Source organism: Canis lupus, chromosome 7 (genome assembly GCF_003254725.2).
Source record: "Canis lupus dingo isolate Sandy chromosome 7, ASM325472v2, whole genome shotgun sequence".
Taxonomy (NCBI): Eukaryota; Metazoa; Chordata; class Mammalia; order Carnivora; family Canidae; genus Canis; species Canis lupus.
This window is the reverse complement of record NC_064249.1, coordinates 6,841,105-6,862,509: the sequence shown is the minus strand read 5'-3', so window position 1 is coordinate 6,862,509 and position 21,405 is coordinate 6,841,105. Positions and strand designations below refer to the sequence as shown.

The following is a 21,405-nucleotide window of genomic DNA, read 5'->3' as shown; positions in this document are numbered from 1 at the left end:
ACAAAAGAGGATTCTGGGCTGCAGGCAATTATCTATACCTGGATCTAAGTGGTAGTTGCATGGATATTTACTTTGTAAAAATTCATGGAACTATGTATTTATGATTTGTGCAGTGACTCTGTTATATCTCAATTAAAAAAAAAAATCACAGAAAGGTTCTTGCCCCAGAATTGTAAAATTTTATTTATAGGAAAACTCTCTATGCCTTCTCTCAAACCTGTTTACTCTTGTTTCAGATAAAATTCAAACAAAGCAAATTACATAATTCCTTGGCCTTCATAAAATGGAAGCGATTGGACGCAGCGTAGGGGGGAGTGATAGATTTTACTAGTCTCAGGTACGTGAACAATACAAAAAGTGTGGCATATAAAAAGAGGCAGAGGGATCCCTGGGTGGTGCAGCGGTTTAGCACCTGCCTTTGGCCCAGGGCGCGATCCTGGAGACCCGGGATCGAATCCCACATCGGGCTCCCGGTGCATGGAGCCTGCTTCTCCCTCTGCCTGTGTCCCTGCCACCCAGGGATCCCTAGAATTTTAGATAAAATACAGAATCATACCATATCTCTAATATGTGGTTTCTTTCACTCAGCATAATATGTTAAGATTCATTCATGTTATGATATAGGTTTGTAGTTCATTCCTTTTAAGTGCCTAGTAGAATTCCATTTTTTAAAAATATATTAAAATCGGTTTACCAGTCATCACCTGATGGACACTTTGGTTGTTTCCGGTTGAGGGCTAATATACATAAAGCTGCTATGAATATTTAGGTACAAGCTTTTATAAGGACATAGGTTTTCATTTATTTTGAGTAAATGAATAAGTATTGGGACACCTGGGTGGCTCAGCGGTTGAGCGTCTGCCTGTTGAGTTATCTGGGGTTTATGGACTCAGAGATGTGAAATGAGGGGTTATCTGCCATCAGCAAGGAGAAGACTGTTGAGACCGGGGAATAGAATCATTTTGTTAAAGAATGAAGAACACAAAAGAAGGAATTCAATGACATTTAACGAGTAGAAGGGAGAATAAGAGTAGGTTAAGCAAATTGAGAAAAAAAAAAAGGTGCAAAAAAGTAGGAAGAAAACTGAAGGATACAGTGTTGTGAACGCCTAGGAAAGTTTTAAAGAGTGGGATGTCAGTGTTGTCAAATGCTTCAGAGAGGTTGAGAATTTGGAATCATCACGAAAAGTGTGCATTATGCTCAACATATCCTATGTTCAACATACTCTAAAAGGAGAAGTGTGCATATACTTTTAAAATTTTCTTTTTATATGCTATATATTTTTATAACATTTTCAAGTCAAAGTAGTAAGCTTGAGTTAACTTGGAAAATCATTTATGTAAGGAAAAACATAGAATTCCCTGATGGCAAATGAGACAGTAGAGTGGTTTTCAAAACTCTCCCTCTCTCTCTCCCTCTCTCTTTTTTCCTAAGTAGATAACCTTTTCTTCAAACCAAACCTTACTCAGAAGTCCAATTTCTCTAATAGACAAGAAGCTACTCTTATAAAAGATAATGAAGTGAAAGCAGATCTCCCACTACCCTGTGAGCCCTCCACAATTGATCAATAAATGATAGAGATAGATAGATAGATAGATAGATAGATAGATAGATAGATATAGATAGATAGATAATAGATATGATAGATGATAGATATTATATGATAGATATGATAGATGATAGTATTCTTGACAGATGATAGATATGATAGAGAATAGATATGATAGATGATAGATATGATCGATAGATGATAGATATGATACATGATAAATATAGATAGATAATAGATATGATAGATGATAGATATTATATGATAGATATGATAGATGATAGTATTATTGACAGATGATAGATATGATAGAAAGAGAATAGATATGATAGATGATAGATATGATTGATAGATGATAGATATGACACATGATAGATAGATAGATAGATAGATAGATAGATAGATAGATAGATGATAGATGATAGGTAGATAGATAATAGATATGATAGATGATAGGTATTATATGATAGATATGATAGATGATAGATAGATAGATGATAGGTAGATGATAGATGATAGATACGTGGTAGGTAGATAGATGATAGATGATAGGTAGATGATAGATATGATTGATAGATAGATAATAGACGTGATAGATGATATGATAGATGATAGATTAGATAGATAGATGATAGATAGATGATAGATGAGAGAGAGAACTTTTAACCTGTTCAAACCTCCCATACAATTTAATCTCCATTAGAGCAGGGACATTATCATTATCTGTTTGGCTCACTGCTGTCTTAGTAGAGCCTAAATAGCGTCTGGCACTTGTTAGCAACTCAACAAGCATTTGCAAATAAACGAATGTGAGCCTCTCAATGGTGGCAGACTAGAGAAAAAAGAAAACGGACACTGACAGTCGACCATGTACAGAACTCTAGGACACTTGCAGTTGAGCACTCCACCATAGGAATGCCTCATATGTAACACCAGCCCTCTAAGTACATATTATTATCTAGATTGCATACACGAGGACACATCAGTTTGAAGACCTCCTCAAAAGACACCGCAGTCTCAGACCTAAAATATAATCCGGAAGCATGTAGTATCGATGTGCAGTATCCTGCACCACCACGTCATGCCACTCTTCCCAGAGCAGTCCTGACTCACAGCCTCTGACGGTCACTCTGGCACAACTTAGGTAAGTTGTCTGACTCTCCATTAAGCTCATTATACCAGGTGACAGTGAGCACATCCTAGAAAGGGTAGAGAACAGCAGAGCAGCAGTAATAACTCAGCTCTTCTTGCTGATGGTGTTGGTGTTTGGGATGAAAAGATGAGTGGGGTAAATCAATACAGAGTAAACTCTGTTCTTTCTTTCTTAGATTATTTATTTGAGAGAGAGAAAGAGAGAGCATGAGCCAGGAGGAGGAGCAGAAGAAGAGGGAAAGCTGACCCCCACCCACCCCCCAACAGGAAGTCGGACATGGGGCTCAATCCCAGCACCTCGAGATCATGACCTGAGCTAAAGGCAGAGGTTTTTTTTTTTTTAAGATTTTTTTTATTTATTCATGAGAGACACAGAGACAGAGAGAGAGAGGCAGAGACACAGGCAGAGGGAGAAGCAGGCATCATACAGAGATCCTGATGTGGGACTCGATTCAAGGTCTCCAGGATCACGCCCTGGGCTGCAGGCAGCGCTAAACTGCTGCACCACCGGGGCTAAGGCAGAGTTTTAACTGCCTAAGCCACCCACCCTGTTCTGTAAAGGCTTCCATACCCACACCCCCCACAGGGACCAATGAGGAGATGCTATAAGCTCTGTGGGCCAACTCAGCATGCATGCATTTGCCGCAGGACATCTGGTGCATCTTAACCTTCATATCAACTATCTACTACAGTGAGAAAAAAAAAAAAAAACACTCAGAAACCCAGAGACTTAAAAGAACAACCACCTGTTTATGTCACAGTTCTGTGGGTGGGTAATTTGGGCTGGGACCCGTTCAGTGGTTCTGCTACCCTGAGCTAGGTTTGGCTGATGTTAGAGAAACTGGTACATGCATCTATGATTAACTGCCAGGCCAGTATATTGGTTTGCCTTAAACTACTAAGGCTCGGTGCTTTAAACAAGAGAAATATATTTCCTCACAATTTTGGAGGCTTGCAGTCCAATATCAAGATGTCAGCAAGGTTGCTCTTTTTTTTTTTTTTTTCCTGATGTCCCTCTCCTTGGCCTGTAGACGGCCATCTTCTCCCTGTGCCTTCACTTGGTTTTCCTTCTGTGCACACACGTCTATGTCCCAATTTCCTCTTCCAATAAGGATGCTGGCTGTATTGGATTCAGGCCCAATCTAATGACCTCAACTTAATCTAATAACCTCTTTAAAGACCTTTTCCAGATTGAGCTACATTCTGAGATTCTGGGGGCCAGGACTTCAACATACATATTTCGGGGCGGGGGTTGGGGGGGCGGGTGGCAAAACGGTTCAGCCCACAACAGTAAGCTGTTGGTCAAAAGGTCTAAGAAGTTGTAGCTGGCATGGCTCTTCTCTGCTCCACGTGGTCACCGAATGCCCAGAGAGCTAGCTTGGGTTTGTCAACATGACAGCAGCTACAGATACCCCAAGAGAGAAAGAAGAATGCAGGGCCTCTCCTGGCTTGAGCTCAAACTGGCACAACTTCACTTCTGCGACATTCTATTGGCCCAAGCACATCACAAAGGCAACCCAGATTGAAGGGAGGGACCAGCAGGCCGTTTGTGCAATCTGTTACAGCCTCTCCTTCCCTCCCTTCCCTGCACCCTGGGGGACCCCATGGGACAGCTTTCACTCTTGGGCTGAGAGCCCAGAAAGCCCATGACTCAGTGAAATTTGTCCTTCAATCCCATCCTCATACCAACCTTCTTTCCAGTTCCTCCCCACTCATTGAGATGCTCAGGGGTTCCCTGCCTTCCTCCTTCTCTGTCTCCGAAGAGAATCCGATGGCATCATTCAGCCCGAGGCTAAATAAGTATGAAGGTGACAGCCCTTCTGGAGACAACTGCCTTTTAGTAAGTCCCCAAGTCTGAAGCCCAGGCACAGAGCACTGTGGGGGAACTCCTGGCGAAGCCAGGGGGTAAGTAGGAGAAACTTCCTTTGTCCCATGAAAATTGCTTCGCCACGTGGAGCAAGTGACATCTTTCGTGGGTTTCTGCCTGGGGAACACATGGCCCCACATCATTTCCACATGAGTGAGGAGTGATCGTGGAAGAGCATCAGTCGGGGCAAGGAATCAGAGAAGACGGCCTCTAGTCTATACTTAGCCAGCATCTGATGACTGGATCCTGAGTAAGCTGTTGTAGCTTGTCCGAATGTCAGTGGTACTGTCGTCTGCAAAATGAGAGATTTGGTGAGACCATCTCTGGGATTGCTTTCATTTCCCAGGTCCTGTGCATTCTGATAAAGTCTTCATTATGTCCTACCCCCCTCTCTCCCTGGCCGGCCAGCCCACCAACATGCTCCCTCGGCAGGTGCGGGGCATGCCCGGCTGGCACGGAGTCTGTGGCTTTGAACCACACCAAGAGTATGACTGGGACCAGCTGGGAACGGGTGACAAACTATCCCACATTGTCTAGATTCTTCTATGTGGCTCTAGGGAGATAATAAAACCATTAAGTCGGGGAGGAATTGATGGGTTTCTATCCACCAAGCACGTTCTGCTGCTCAGAAGAGCCGTCATTAGGCTCTAAAAGATTGGAGCCCCTCAGCCTCCTTCTGCTACCCCATTCCCCCAATAGCCATGTCTAATGTGTATTTTTCAGTGTATACATTGAAATGCAGGCTATTGTATACATTTTCTCTCTATACACCACACATCTGTCTGCCCTGCACAGACACAGACAGTTTCAAACTTCAAACACCAGTCTGTATACACAATGTGGGTGGGTTGAGTTTGGATCTGACTGGGACAAGGCCACGCACCCGCATATATTTAATGGCCCTGTCTTGACAATCTACCATTATAGCAAATGTGAAAAAAATAAACAGGGACAAGACTCTTTTTTTTTTTCCTCCCCAAACTCAACATCAAAAGTTATTGAGTGATCGTGCTGAGCAATAGCCAGAGGTAGTGTTAACAAAGGAGAAGCTCCAAGCTCCACTTACTGTGGGGAAAGTAGTTCATATGCTTTATCATCGCTTAGGACCTGTCAGGCTTGGTTAGTTGGGTGGACACGGATTGCCTCAAACGGCATTTGCTACACATTTGTTTTCCAAACACACTATACCTCCTCAGGAAGGTTAATCCCGAGAGATAAAATGTTTGGAGGTTGATTTGGGGCTTACCAAGTCGCTCCCCTTTAAAATTCAGTCTCCAAAGGAAAAAAATAGGAACTGAGTATAGAGCTGGATCACCTATCAGAGCAAACCTAAGCTTTAGTTAGGCTCCCACCAGACACTAGCAGAAAGCGAATACATTTTTTTGTTTGTTTGTTTGTTGTTATTGTTTTTAAAGCAGAGAATTTATTTCTGTTCACAAATAAGTCTGTTTCTCCAGTAACCTCAAGTCCCCAAAATTCAGTATTTCCAATCTACGGGACTTCACCGACGGCCTCCACAAAGATATAGTGTGCCATGGAATTCCGGTGGGTTCTTCTGAGGCCTTCGAACAGTTTTGCATTGCGAGGTCACTGCTCAGGACATTATTAACATGCCAATAAAGAACATGTGTACAACAACATTCAAGACAAGATGCAAAAGTAAGTAAGGGGCCCCTGAGTGGCTCAGCGGTTGAGCATCTGCCTTTGGCTCAGGTTGTGATCCTGGGGTCTTGAGATCGAGTCCTGCATCAGTCTCCCCGCAGGGAGCCTGCTTCTCCCTCTGCCTGTGTCTCTGCCTCTCTCCCTGTGTTCTCATGAATAAACAAATAAAATTTTTTTCTTTTTTCTTTTTTTTAGATAGCAGCATCTTTTAAGCTGCTCCACAACAATGAGTGGGGTGACAAATAGCTACAAAAAATACACACATGCATCATTCTGGTTCTGGAATTTGGAGAGACTAACCCTGCAACAGCTCAAGTGCAATATGAAGCAGAGTACAAATGAGTGTTTACATGCAATGGATGGTAACAGACCACATGGGAACTTTAGGAATTTTGAGAAAGTCAAGAATTTTTGTACAGGGTCATCTGGGAAGGTGTGTAGGCAGAGTCCTAACATGTCCCCCCTACCATTCCCTTCCCTTGCTGCGCATGCCCTGTACAATCCCTTCTCCTTGAGTGTGGGTGGGCCTGACCTGATCCGGTGAGCCCTTTCAGAAAGGATTAAGAGATTGGAGACAGAAGTCAGGGAGATCTTAAGCTGCAGCAGATGCTCTCCTGTCTGCCTTGAAGAAGCAAAAGCTCCTATGCTGTAGATAGGACCACGTGGCAGAAAATGGAAGGCGGCCTTTAGTAGCTGAGAGAGGCAGCTGGCTGACAGCCAGCAAGAAAGTAGGGAGCTCCTTCCTACAACCACCAGGAACTTAATTGTGCCGACAGCCTCGTGAGCTTGAGGACCGCGAGCGCCAGAAAGGAACGAGACCTGGATGACACCTTGATGTCAGTCTTACGAGACCCTGAACAGAGAGCCCATCTAAGCTGTGCCTGGACTCCTGACCTGCAGCGACTGGGCGTCGTAAGCCCCTAAGTCTGTGTAAGAAGCACACGCACAAGACTTCTTCTGAGAGTGGGTATAACTTGAGCAGGGCCCAGAGGAAGAGGCTGACAGCTTGCAGAAGTTCAAAGGAGACGGGAAACAGCTATGCTGTGAAGAAAGGAAGAGGCAGGTTGTAGAAGCAAAGGCCCTGACAAAGGTAACCCCGTGAAAAAGGAGACCTTTACCCTATTTGTCATTTTGATGCATGCAGCATGCTTATCTGCTGAGCAGGTCACCAGTCATTATGCCCATTGCACACGAGAAAACTGAGCTCTCGAGATGTTTGTCAGTTGGGCACTGACGTATGATTACCCAGGGACAGAGAGAGTTTGCTTTCTGAAATGAAAAATCTGGTTGAAATCTGTGAAATGCTTTTCATTCCTACAACCTAGAAGATAAGATCGAAATTCCTCAACCAGTGTAAGAGGCCCTTCGTGGACTTCTCGTCACTCAGGCTTCCTGCTACACTCTAGCCAAGCCATCCCCCCCCAATCCCCCCACACACACACACACAGCCACACACCCCTCCCCCATGCATTCCTGCACTGGGCAGATGGTTCCCGCCACAGGGACTGTCTCCCCTCCCCTACCCACCCCCACCCAGCTTCCCATCCCAAGTTGGCTTAGGTATGAATTTCTCATCCTTCTTTTCAGATTCTGGTCAAAAGCAACCCCCCCACACGAGGCTCACCCCCGTGCCCACATTTAACAGCCCACGTACAAACCTTCCTTTGTGATCCTATAGCACACCGAACACACCTCTGTTAGTACTTCAGAATGATAAGGCAATAATGCCAATAAGAGTTCACATTTATTGAGTCCATATCCAAAGCCATGTACTATGCCTTTTACATGCATTATCACGTTGTATTTTTATCACCTTTTTTTTTATATGTGTTTACATGCTTCTCTACTAAATGGTGAATCTTTCAAAGGCAAGGATGATGGCTTTTTCATTTCTGTATCCCCCAGAGCTTTGCAGAGTGTAGAAGGCACTCAAAATATATTTAATAAATGAGTTAAAAGAGTCAGAAGTAGGGCTGGAGTTCGGGTGTCTGGATTGCAGTGCAGGGTTATTTGCTGCTGTACCATCACGAGAAAATGAATGTACAAGGGCTTTGGGAAACTACAAAATACTATGTGAATGGAAAGGAGAAGATGCCAAACCAACTCCTCCTTTCTTGTGCCCCTCTCTTAACTCCTGTCTGTCTCTGGCTGCCAAAATAATTTTAGATCATGTGAAAGCTTAACGGCAGCGTTCCTCTACTTCATCTAGCCCAGACACCCAAAAATATAAAGAGGAGCGTGTATGTGTTCATGACAGTGGGAGGCATCGTGAAGGCGGGTTCCAGGAGAACTGGGGCATCTAGCAAATAGGGCATAGCAGTCTGGACACATTCGCGGAGGACCCAGGACCCCTCGAGCACCCAGGAATCCCAGGCGTTGGAAATGAGCGTGCTCCCAGGTGGGGCACCCTGAAGAGCTGCGTGTGCTCACTTGGTCCTCAGAATTCTGTGCTGAACTCCAAGCACTGCTTTGGTGAACAAGGCAGTCGATGCGACTCTTAAAGGAGCTGTGCCGAACTCATTATCATCTGAGCCCGTAGAATTCTCCTTATTCAAACCCTGCTGTTCAGAGAGGGGAAGCGATCACTCTGTGTACTACTCACCTAGCCTTTGTCTCCAGCTCTCATGTTTAGGCAAAAGTTGAATATTAAATCAGCTACCAGCCAGCATCGTGCTCTGTTCCACTGACCCTAGGGCTCAGCCAGAAAAATCAGAGAAAGAAATTTTTCCTCTCAATTTCATATAGCAGGCTCGATCAGGGCTTCACGTATTTTATCTTTTTTTTTTTTTTACCCCAAATAGCAAGGTATACAATTCTTTCCTTGTTTTGCAATTGCCTGTGACTCTCAAACCTCTCTCCTTCTCACTGTCCCCCTGCCAACTGTCCCCCACCCCACAGAGCACAGACCATCTCTAATGTGGGCTGCATGAGTAAATATTTGATGGAGTGAGAATAAAAGAAAAACATATTAGCGTCCAGCTTGCATAGTTGGCACTGGGCTTAGGAAGAGCAAATTGAGGCCAATTAAAGGCATAACTCTTAGGAATAGCTACCAAGACCCTACTTTATTTTCTATGGAGGAGAAAACATTCTTATAGCTTTTTAGCTGAGGAGCAGAGGGAAAATAGCCTATTCTTTTGTATTATGTTTGGGAGTAATTCTTGCCTCCACCCAGTTCAATTCAAGAAACCTTATTTAAAGCAGAACCAAGAACCAGGAACCAGAAAAGACACAAACGAGAAAGTACAGTTGCAAAAAGAAAAAGAAAGAAAGAAAGTAGAAAGAAAAGAAAGAAGAAAGAAAGAAAGAGAAAGAAAGAAAAGAAAGAAAAGAAAAGAAAAGAAAAGAAAAGAAAAGAAAAGAAAAGAAAAGAAAAGAAAAGAAAGTACAGTTGCTACCCTCCAGAACCTGACCATCTAGTAGCAGACTATGAGGATAAATAAAGAAACAAACAAGTAAACACTGTAAGCAAAGCCAAACAAGGATAAATGTCACCTTAGAGAGGGAGGCAAAAAGATGTGTGATAGGGAAAATGACATTTCTTGGGGCAGCCTTCTGCTCCTTCTCACCTTCTCTCCCTTTGCTGGAACAAGGGGCAATGAAAAGCTATTTCAGCATTATTTTCCACTGTGAAACAGTGGTTACACCCCTAAAAAGTACCACATCATCGACAATTGAATTACAAAAACAATTATTCTAATAGGGGGAAAAAAAGATTGGGGCTGGAGACTTTTGATATGTAAAAGCAGTTATTTTTTCCTGCAGGAATTTCAGCAATGAAAATGTTTTTACTAAGTCTCAGTGTATTTTGTTATTTTAGGCAATATATCCGATCATCAAAGCTGACAATAACAAACCTCAGCATTCCTGGGCAAATCTGAGCGGTATATAAGGCCAAGACCCAAATCAGTAAGTTTTGAGACTATCGAAATCAAGTCAATTACAGCTCCATGTGGGGCTAAATTCTGGTTTCAACTCCATTCAGTGTCCTTCTCAGAGGGAGGATGAGGACACCTGCACTGCTGAGCTCTACAGTGAGCATGGGACTTAGTTTGGCCAGTGAAATGGGGGCAGAAATGACAGGTGTCACTTGCAAGCAGAGGCTTTCAAAGGGTGCACCATGTCTTTTTCCCTCTGGCAGCACCACCCAAGCTACCCTCGCCAGGGAATGCTTTTTCAGCCCAAGTTCTGGAATAAAGATGACCTTGGGTCAGAGCACCAGTCAGCTCAAGATGTGGGCACATCACCCAGAGGGAGGAATAAACCTTTGTTGCTGTACACCAGTAAGACTTAGGGCCCTTTTGTTAGCACAGAATACCCCGCTTTATTCTGACTGATAAACAAGTACGAAACACAAATGTGAAATGGAGGAGCTAGCGATGCAAGTAAAATAGTTCAACTAAAACAACCACCTAGAAGCTCACTGGTTTTTCCCATTTGTGATCCATATTAGCCATTACAGTCTACATAATGCTACTGTTTTTTGAAGACTCTCTACAGACACTTTCATACATGATCTCATTTGATCCTCTCAACAATGGTAATGAGGTCGATTTCAATCTCCATCTGATAGATAAGAAAACCGAAAACCAAAGAGGTTAAGTGATTGGTCAAATGTCATTCACCTCTTAAGTGCCCAAAGTGGGAGTTCTGTTTGATTCCAAATTTGGCCTTCCTATGACCCTTCCCCAGGGCCAGTTAAGGAATAAAGTAATTGGCCACACAAAGTGACCTCCGAACATGACTTTGAAGTCATAAAAACTGGGGTCATGCTAATGTGATCTGAATTAAGTCTCTCGGCCTCCCTAAGACAGTTTTCTCCTCTGTAAAATGGAGGTGACACTGTGTCCACCTTGTTAGAGGAGGAAATACACCTACAGCTACCAGCCCTCTAGCTGGCTGGCACTTATCAGCTCTCAATTAATGACTCTCGGTATGATCCGTGGCGGTCCTGATACAGCCCAGGCATACTCAGATGGAGAGGGGAAGAAGCACTCTCTCTGAGGTACCTAGATAAAGCAGGGATCCTGTGTCCTCCTGAGGCCAGGGCACAGCAGGGACCTAAGCCGACAGAGATGCGGTGCCAGGTCAGAGGGCAGGACAGGAGTCACCCCAGGAGAAGGCCTCAGGGCTGATGCAGGGAGCCAAGGACTCAGCTCCTCCCTCCACAGAACAGGCCAAGCCCCAATGGCAAGGGACAGCCGTCAGCGAGCCCCCTAACAGATGGCCCCGTGAAATATAGGAACAGGTTGGGCACCGATGGCCAGAGAAAGAGAGCTTAGAGGAGCAGAGCCTGGCTGGGGATGAAGGCAGAGAGGGGGAGCCGCAGACAAGAGCCAGTCTGTGACTCGCCCTGGACCCAGTCTAGCAATGGGCGGGGGGGGGGGGAGCAGCTGATGGCATTAATGACAGGAGCTAATGATGTGAAAACACTTAAGCAACAACGGGCCTGCAAGGAGCTGTTTTGGCTGCTGAAAAGCCTTGCCACCCAACAAAGCAATTAGTCCGTCACCCCGCCACCCAGCCCCTCCTCTGCCCGCCTCCCTTTTCCCACCTTTCCAGACCTCAGACCATTCATCCCTTTGTCTCCCCGGCCCGGACCGCAGCCGCCCAGACCCAGCAAACAGAACTGCGCCAGCTGGAGCCTGGCCTCCAATGGCTGTCTCCCAAAACAGCAGCGCCAGGCCGGGGCCAGGGTGGGGGGGTGGCCTCGGAGGCAACTTTCTGTCTCCCCACTTTTGCCCTGAATTGTTTCTGAAAAAGTTACCTGTGCATTTCCATATTTCAGCCTGTGGCCCTGGCCCTTTCCCACAACACAGAGACGAGACCTACTGCTCTTTGCAGCTGGGAGGGTAATTTGAAAACAATTTTGCATTTGGGCACTCGTCTACCCAAAGAGAGTGTGAGGCTGGAAGTGGAGGCTTCCTGGGTTCTTGCTCTTGCTTCTACTCATCTTTTAAGACTTATCTTTAAAAAAAAATAGACTTATCTTAAGCATTCCCATTCTAGAATCCTTACCCCCTCCGTGAAGACTCTCCCCACCTGCTACACGCTCATGACGACAGGTATGGTCATATCATGCTCGGTGGTAATGGCTCCTTCTTGTCTGCCTTTCTGTCTTCCTTCTTTTCAAGACTCTGAGTTCACAGATGGCCTCTTTCTATCCTCAGCATCCAGCGCAGGAGTCCTATGCAGTACCCGGTTCAAGTTTCTGAGATATGCAATTTCCAAATCTTTAAGTAGGGATGACAATACATGCCCTATTACATGTTCCAGTTTGATATTTTAGGATTAACCATGACAGGCCAGTGTACAAACCCTGCAGCCCATATTTTGGCCAGGAAATGACAAGACCAGAGTCTGCTTTAAGCAAAAGACCGAGGAGCAAAAGAGACAAAGGACAAGAAAAAAATTATAGAGAGAAAGAGAAAGAGAGAAGAAGAAGAAGAAGAAGAAGAAGAAGAAGAAGAAGAAGAAGAAGAAGAAGAAGAAGAAAGAAGAAGAAGAAGAAGAGTAGGAGGAGGAGGAGGAGGAGGGAGAAAATGAGAGAAAATGAAAACCAAAGAAAAGCTTTTCAATATCTCAGAGGAGGGGAGACCACTGAGGAAGCTAAATAAATAATAAAATAAAAATCTGGTGAAAGGGAGTAGCTGCAGGAATGGGAAGAAATGGATAATACTGGAAAGGTGCTGTGTCAGTCTATCCGGACTGGTATCACAAGGAACTATAGACTGGGTGGCTTATAAACAACAGAAATTTATTTCTCACAATTCTAGAAGCTGGAATTCCAAGGTCAGGCGCCAGCATGGGTTTGGCTCTGGTGAGAACCTGGATCCTGGTTCACCGACAGCCCTCTTCTAGCTGTGTCCTCAAACAGCCTCTTGGGGTTCTTCTGAAGAGCACTAATCCCATTCATGGGTGCACCACCCTCACGACCTGAACACCTGTCATCAAAGGCCACTGGCCCTCATACCATCACCCTGGGGGATTAGGTCTCAACATATATGAATTTTGGGAGCAGGGGACCCAAACATTTGGTCAGCCCACAGCAGAGGGGCTCGAAGACTTTAATACCCGGATGTAGTTGAGATGAAGGGAGAGTTGAATCCCAAGATTCCAAGCTTGGGGAGCAATTTTTAAAATTTTTGAGACATCCGCACTTCCGCAGTATGCCATCCCACTCCCCAACACGGCCACGATGATGAGCGGGGCTCTGCGAGGAGCTCAAACCCACCCAAGGGCTATTTTTTCTTGCCTTGCGAGAAAAATGCTGTCGAGTGGGAAGTGGAGAATCATTTTTCTCACTACAGGGCTCCTCCCTCACGGCAGTAATATTATCAAGTTAGTAAATAATTGATCTCAAATGAATTCGTGGTTTTGGAGTTGTATAATCCATCCTACCTCACCCAAAGGCACATGGCCCTGGGTTACGTCATCCTGACTGCTTGCAGGGGTTCAGGGGTGGGGGTGTGGGGTGTAAATTCCTCTCAATCTTGTCTCCAATCACAAAACGCCAGCTTTGTTGAACCTTAGCCATGTTCAGATCTAGGATGTGCCCAAACACGACAGAGGCATTGTTTTCTCTCCCTCGGCCCTCCGTATGTTAAAAACATCTATTAAAATGTGTCTGGGATGGAAGACACCCAACACGCTGTCATTAATTTAAGGAAATAAAATTACACCATATGAAGGGTTATCATACGGAAGATGGTGACCAGCTGTTCTCCATCTCCTCTGGGCTAGAATAAGAGAAAGTGGGAGGGAGTTCAATTTGAAATTGAATCGGGAGTGGGGACTTTACAGAAGGATGGAAGCATAGCCAATGAGGGCTACAAGACAAACACCCGGTTGCGGTACATGCGGACATCAGATTATTGTGGGGGTGCGGGGAGGGGCTCGAGGCAAAAGGAGGTTTTATTTTTTTTCTCCCGTTGAGTGTCTTGATGGCCTCAGAGTTTCCCTTCTCTCATCTCTTTCTGGAAAAAATACTGCTTTTTAAATTTTTTCACTACGGTGGGAAACAATTGAGGCCTTTTATTTTAAATATGGATCAAGGCCTTCTAGTAAACGAATAAAGCAGGAGGTAGATTGTCAGAGGCCCCTGCCGCAGGGTAGCTGGGATGTAGCCCTTGTGTGGCACCCAGACCAGCCCTGCCTAGGGAATTCAGAACCTGCCTGGATGTGGACAATGGGCAGGATAAATTTGAAGTTGCTCCCGATTTGAGGAATCTGTAATTCCAACCTGGCCCGAGGCTAAATTGTGAGTGGTCTGGTTTGTTCATCAGTCACCCACGGATCCTGCACCTTCTCTAGGACACTTTATCTTTTATATTCAGTCATCCAGAGCAATGGTCCCCATCAAAATGTGTGGGTTTTTTTTTTTTGAAGATTTTATTTATCCATTCATGAGACACACAGAGAGAGAGAGAGAGAGGCAGAGACACAGGCAGAGCAAGAAGCAGGCTCCCTGCAGGGAGCCGGATGCGGGACTCGATCCCAGGACCCGGGATCACAGATGCTCAACCACTGAACCACCCGGGTGTCCCTCATAATGTGTTTTTAACAACATAAAATTAGATCAGTTACTTCTGACTACTATGAATTGCAATCACTTGCTGTATCCCCCCAGTTGTGCTTGTACATAAGCTTCGATTCTCGCTAGAAAGCACGAGGAAAGGAGTTTCGCTGGCCTGCAGGGTGCGGGGAGGGGGGCAGTAGGAAGTTAACCTGCGAAGGCAGGATGGGGCCTTGACTTACATTGTCCTCGGTCCCCCACCCCAGGGTCAGGAGCTTGTACTCCACTCAGATGATACAGAGTGATCTGACATTTTTGAGAAGGAAAAAAGGCAGGCATCACCTAAGCCACCAGATGCCAGCTGGCTCCCTGTTCGGTTTTTTCACTTATTAAAATAATTTTAGAGTTTTCCCTTCGCCACTGAGTGCTGCTTCCTCCTTGGGTAACACTTGGCCGGGAGTGACCACAGATTAGCCTGCTCCATGATCACCCTGTTTCTCCATCCTTTTCTCCTTCCAGTGCCTGCATTCCCCAGTTGGGTTTAATCCTTGGCATTCAGATTGCCATTTTTCTAGAATCAAGGAACACTTCATCTGGAAACTTGGCATTGCCCCCAAGTTGAGGACAGTGGGGAATCAGGAAGAAAAATATAGGAGCATGGTGAAGAAAGAGGGTGGAGGATAAATTAGCTCCAGAGAGAGGCAGGAAAGCTTGGAGTGTGTTTTCTGTCCCCTCAAAGCAAGGGACCAGGCGCCTCTGTCTTCCCTGGCAACTCTACAGCAAACACGAACCCAGTCTCCGAACCAGCAGGAACCTCGCAAACAGTAAGGTCACAGAGCCAGTTTGGTCCCCTCCAAATCAAAGCTGTATTCATTTTGTTCCTAAGTGTAGTAAAGTTATTGTTAATGATTTGCTCTCCCACTGACAATCAGTGTCAAAGTTTCGGCCTCTCTGGAAATGGTTGTGATCTGAACTCTTCCAGGGGAAAGACCAAAAAAGAAAAGAAAAGAAAAAGAAAAAGAAAAAGGAACGAAAACACACACCACCCCCACATAGCTCCAGCTCTTTTAATGGACAAGTTGACAGAGTCCTTAACCAGAGTCTCTCCGGGTTCTCACCATAATTACAGGCTGGGAGGGAGGGCTGTGTTCCCTGTGATTAGAGGCTGTTTGTGCTTCTGTCCATTTGGGAACAAAAAAAAGGGGGGGACGCATTTTCAAGAACTTGAGGCCAAACATTTCTCACAAGGGAATTTTACTCAAACACTTGCTAAATAGTTTCAAAGATGTTCATTTCATCATTAAAAATGGTCTTTGAGGGACGCCTGGGGGGCTCAGTGGATTGAGCATCTGCCTTTGGCTCAGGGCGTGATCTCGGGTCCGGGGATCGAGTCCCACATCAGGGTCCCCACATGGAGCCTGCTTCTCCCTCTGCCTGTGTCCCTGCCTCTTTCTCTCTGTGTGTCTGTCATGAATAAGTAAGTAAAGTCTTTAAAAAATAAATAAATAAAAATGTTCTTTGAAACCTTTACCACAGACTTACTGAGAGCTGATTTGGGTTGGTGGCGCCTCGGGAATGATGCGCTTGATTTAGCACCACCCTCTCCTAAAACCACACCAACCACGCACCCTTCCCCATCCGTGTCCCACTGAGTCAGCCTCTCACCTTTCCCCTGCCCAGACGGTGATGAAGAGGCACAGTGTACAACTCCTCAGCCGTTCTCTTTCCCTCTTACATCACAGGAACCCATCAACTTGGAGAGAAGAGGGAGGAAAAATCCTAGGGAGGTGAAAAGGGAGGGGAGGGGATCTGCTTACCAGCAGCCCTTTCAGAAAGCACGAGAATCAGGGAGAGGTTTTCTTTACTGAAAGAAATCTCTTTATAGCCTGACACGGTGAGATGGCTAGTCCAGTAGGGAATGGGATATAGGAGAAAGAAACCTATTTGGGATACCCTTAAATCTCAAGGTATTTGAGCCAAGAACTTGGCAGTGAAATACATCTCTACCCTTTACCGACATTTCCAATACTGTATCATCAGGGGCCCAAGCGCCATCAAATTTGCATCAAACACTCCATCCTCCTCTTCTACAGCTAACAAAATCCACCCCCCCCCCATTTCCAAAATGCAGTTCAGATCCCACTTCCCCCATGTAGCTCTCCTTCGCCCCTGCATCCCAGTCTGGTCTCCCCTGATTTTCACCTACAATCACTACCACAAAGTCCCCGTTCCTTATTTGCCAATGCCCCTCTCATAGAGACCCTACCGAGACCAACACAGATGCCTCTGTAGCGCCAGTTAGCAGGGTGCAGCAGGAGAAGGTGGTGTGGAAAGATGGGGTGGCTCACCTCCTTGAACGTCTGTCACAGAGCCACCCCTTCCCCACATACGGACAAGCGTACTTCTCACAGGGGGAAGGGAGCTGGACTTGCCACTGGGAGAAGGGAAGGAAGGTGTTAAGTGGGAAGGAGACAAAGGAACAATGGAAAAGGGGCCCTTGAGCCCACAGAGGGGTCTGCTTCCTCCTCAGTCCCTTGAGGGGGAAACATCAAAGGGAGAAAAGAGGAGATGGAATCCAGTTTGGAAAAGATGCTATCGGGAAAGGTGCTCCTGAATCGAATTAATACAGCATTTTCTGTGGTTGGCAATGGGTATGGAGAGTCTGTGTGTGTAAAGAAAAGGCATTTGTGGAATTTATGTTCTCCCGAAGTATGGAAATTTAATCGCAGCACCATGGATACCCAAGACAGGTCAGATAGGAAAGGCACGAAAAGGCCTTGATTTTATAGCTGTGGGGAAAGTGTGTGTGTTTCTATTCTGGTATCTTTACATACCTCTTCCTTTACTCCCTCCTCACCAAACACACACACACACACACACACACACACACACACTTTGTTCATTCTCTACTGAATAACAAGGTACGTATTCGTCCTCTCTCTCCAAATTGTCCCCACTCCCTGCCTATCATGCTCATTCTCCTTCCCCGGATCATTTAAAATCTGGCAGGCAATGTTGTCACCTCCATTAAACCTTCCCCAATGGTTTGCTTTGACAAAACCATCATTGTTCTCCTCTCAGGAATCTCACTGCATGAAAAGTCTCCTCCCCATTTCCTAGCCCAGGTGTGCCGTGTGTGTGTATATGTGCATGTGTGGGTGCCTGCTGTTCCCGTGGAACCAAAGTTTCTTGAGGTCCAGGTAGGGGAACTCCTGTAACATACAGCAGATGTCATTCACAGCTCGATGACCAGTTGGATACTGGACCAAACCCGGGTGGCTATGTTGATTCCCCACTATGTCTACTAACAAACCCTAGGAATTTGGAAGATACTGTGTTATCCTTCCCCTTTGTGGATGATGAAGGGGATTTGGGAAAGCCAAGAAGAGCTTTGGGAGCACTCTTCCTTTTCCTAATATCCAGCCTTGACTCTGCCATCTTCTTTCCCAGGGACCTTTGGAACTTGCTCGTCTCCTCTGCCTCAGGTCAGGCATAAGCAACATTTTGCATTGGTACCAAACCAAGTGCAAGGTCTTGGAGCCATAGGATTCCAAACAGTCCCAGCTGAACAATGTATTCACTCCACCGCCAAGGAAGTTAACAAACTATCCTCTCCCCACCCGCAAGGTTTTATTTTTCCATAAAAATAGGAGGAGGTTCAACTATTTCCCAAGTTTGAGCAAAAATTGCTTCTGCTCTTCTTTCTATATCTTTAGCCGATTCTTTCCAAAACAAATGGAACTGACCATCTAATGTGTTTTAACACGGGAGTCAGGAACTTGGGTTTGCTTGACTCAACACCTTCTGGGTTTCTGAAACTGTGCACAGAACAGCACACTCGCTTCTGCTCCTGTTTCCAAATGAGGGGTGGGGTCTCTGATGAACTTAGAGCCATGGTTCCTGGAGCCTCATGATTCTCAGTTTCTACTTTTAGGCATAACAGACAACAAAGAATGATTTTAGGTAAGTCTGACCATAGATCCAAACCACACATCTTCAACTCCGGTATTATAAATAAAAGCTTACATTTGGACCCATATGTTTTCCTCTACTTTTTACTTTTCATTTGATTCAAAATTAGTGAGAACTCAAGGGTTGAGAGAAATGATCAACCTGAAAACCCCAACAATTAATACACTAAGAAACTTAAGTAGGCACCGACTTTCATTTGGGAATCGAAGTAACACACAGAGAGGTTGAAGCTTCCATGCAGCAGGGGCAGGAACTTCAGGTTTTTATGTTTCAGTTCAGCATGGGTCATGTGGGATTTGACTTTTGTAGGACAGAGCAGCTTTTTGTGACTGTGTCCACCGGCAGGTGGCTATTTTTTTTTTTTTTTTTTTTTTTTTTTTTGTTAAAGGTACCAGGCTATGTTTTAAATGCTCAGTCCTATTTTAACACATGCTGGAATTTTCATACACGAACTGAATGAGTCTTAGAAGGAGACACAGGCTACTCAGACCTCTGCCCATGTTTTATCACTTACAAATATGAGCAGCTGTACTTAGAAGACCAGAAGGGACACCCTGTATTGCAAGGTTGAAGGGTAGCCTGTAAGATGGGATAGTTATTCTATAATGTTCTTCTCCCTCTTATTTTGTAGAGGGATCATGATGATGATTTGTATTAATTCTACTTCTTCATTATCAGAATTTTCTAGTTTTGAATCTCTAAGTCTGTATTGATTAAATTTGCCATTTAGGTCCACTGGAATGTAACCAGGGGACAAATGGACATTACCTAGAGATTGGAAATTAAAGTGGCCCTTTTGACATTAACTCTGGATGCAGCAGCAGGTTGTGACATCACATAGTCTCCTAATGGGAAGAGGCAGCCCAGACGTGTGCCCGTATATGTGACAATACCACTAATAATAGCTCCCATTTATTAAGCATTCACCTTCTGATCCCTTCTCAATATTTTATATGTATTTTATGGCAGCAACTCTTCAACATGGTTGCTGTTCTTATATCCTTTTTATCAGCAGTGACACTCAGGAATAGAAAGGTTTAAGTAGCTTTCTTAAGGACATAATAAAACTAAAACGGTGAAGCCAAGATTCACAGTCAGTCTGATTCCAGAGTCTACACTCTTCACTACTGAGCTTTAAAGATAGTTATTTATTTAGGCAGAAATGTGTCTGGAACTAAATGTGTGAGAAGAAGAGAAAGCAAGGAATGGAATGTACTAGACAATTCAGCGGAGCTTCTTGCCCACTCCCCCATCTGACCACAACTTACTGAACTATGAGAGGACACTTGACATGAGAGTAATGAATCCATAAGCTGATGAGCATCTTACGACTACTACCTACAAGACAAGTTAGTTAATGAATTTTCTTCAAGGATTTAAACTAAGATACATGGAGATACTTGCCAATACTGAAGTCGGTTTGGCACTGGAAGGCTATGTAATTTTAGGTACCAGGGTAGCCATTTGAGACCATATGGAAAAATGAGTAAGTAGAAAAATCTGGCTGGTGGAAAGGAGAACAGAATAGAAATTTAGAGAAAATCTGAGATAAACATGCAATATCTAAGAGAAAAAATTATTCTTCTATTTTTTAAGCTTTCTTGAGTAAGTCCATTCTTTTTCCTTCCAACTTAAATAGTCCAACAATATGGTATTACAACTGGCTTTCTATTGTAGTTACCGGAGACCAAACACAATGTCTGGATCACAGTAGGTGCTCAATAAATGCTTTTCAAATGAAAGGGCAAGAAATACAGATCTTGAGTAAACACAAAATTCTGAGACCCTGTGCTGAACAACCAGGTGATTTTCTCAGCATACCTATTGCTCTCAACTATACAGCAGAATATTTTTCAAAATACTTGATTGGGTACAAGGCCTTGAACCTTCTACCCTCAAGTTTCTGGATCTCATTGGCACTGCAAATCCTGGAAGAACAATAATAGCTGTATGCTTGTTTCACAATCCAAAGAGACTCTGATAATGTCTACCACCCCAGCCCAAGTAAGGTTGCCACATAAAATGAAAGATGCCAACTAAATTTGAATTTCAGATAAACAACAAATAATTTATTATGTATGTTCCAAATATTGCATTGTACATACATATACTAAAAATGAACTCATTGTTTATCTGAAATTCATATCCAACTGAACACCCTGTACTTTTATTTGCCAAATCTGGCAATCACCAAGAGTAGGTTTCCCCCCCACAAAAAAACAGTTCAATCCAAAAGATCCAGTTCTTAGAGTTGTCTTCTCATGACAGCTCATCCCATACAGAATCTCATGCTCTCCCCACACCCCATCCTACACACATGTATGCACACAAACACACACTCACACACATACATCAAGAGGAAGCCCTAATATTTTTTGATGCTTAAGAGGTAGAAGTTGCTAGATTCGAAGCATCATTAAATTCATTTAAAAAAAATACTGGTGGACATAGCAATACATTGACCTTTTTCTTCACTTTCAGTAGGGACAGGCTCAGTATCACCAACATTACTTTCTCTGCTCCCAAAGGATACTCAAGGTCACTTTGTTTGACTTTCCTTAACATGGGAAAGTGTTTCAGCAAATGCATCCCTGGTTTGCTACATTGAGCAATTCTTCAAATTATGAGCAAGAGCTATTGCTACCCATCCTTCTTCAGTAGGGCACTGTGACATCATAGAATCCCTCC

General features: G+C 44.4%; 1 long non-coding RNA gene across 2 annotated transcripts; it reads right to left on the bottom strand.

Moving 5' to 3' along the window:
* Window positions 1-3,022: 3,022 nt before the first annotated feature.
* LOC112648330 (uncharacterized) lies at window positions 3,023-21,355 on the bottom strand. 2 transcript variants are annotated; one of them, XR_003128933.3, is made up of 5 exons: window positions 18,492-21,355; window positions 16,411-16,524; window positions 12,273-12,441; window positions 8,833-8,919; window positions 3,023-4,860 (listed from the first exon to the last, which is right to left on the bottom strand). It is a non-coding gene; the product is annotated as an uncharacterized LOC112648330 (long non-coding RNA). The 2 variants fall into 2 exon arrangements; XR_007411792.1 differs by having other exon boundaries at window positions 16,411-21,355.
* Window positions 21,356-21,405: the final 50 nt, after the last annotated feature.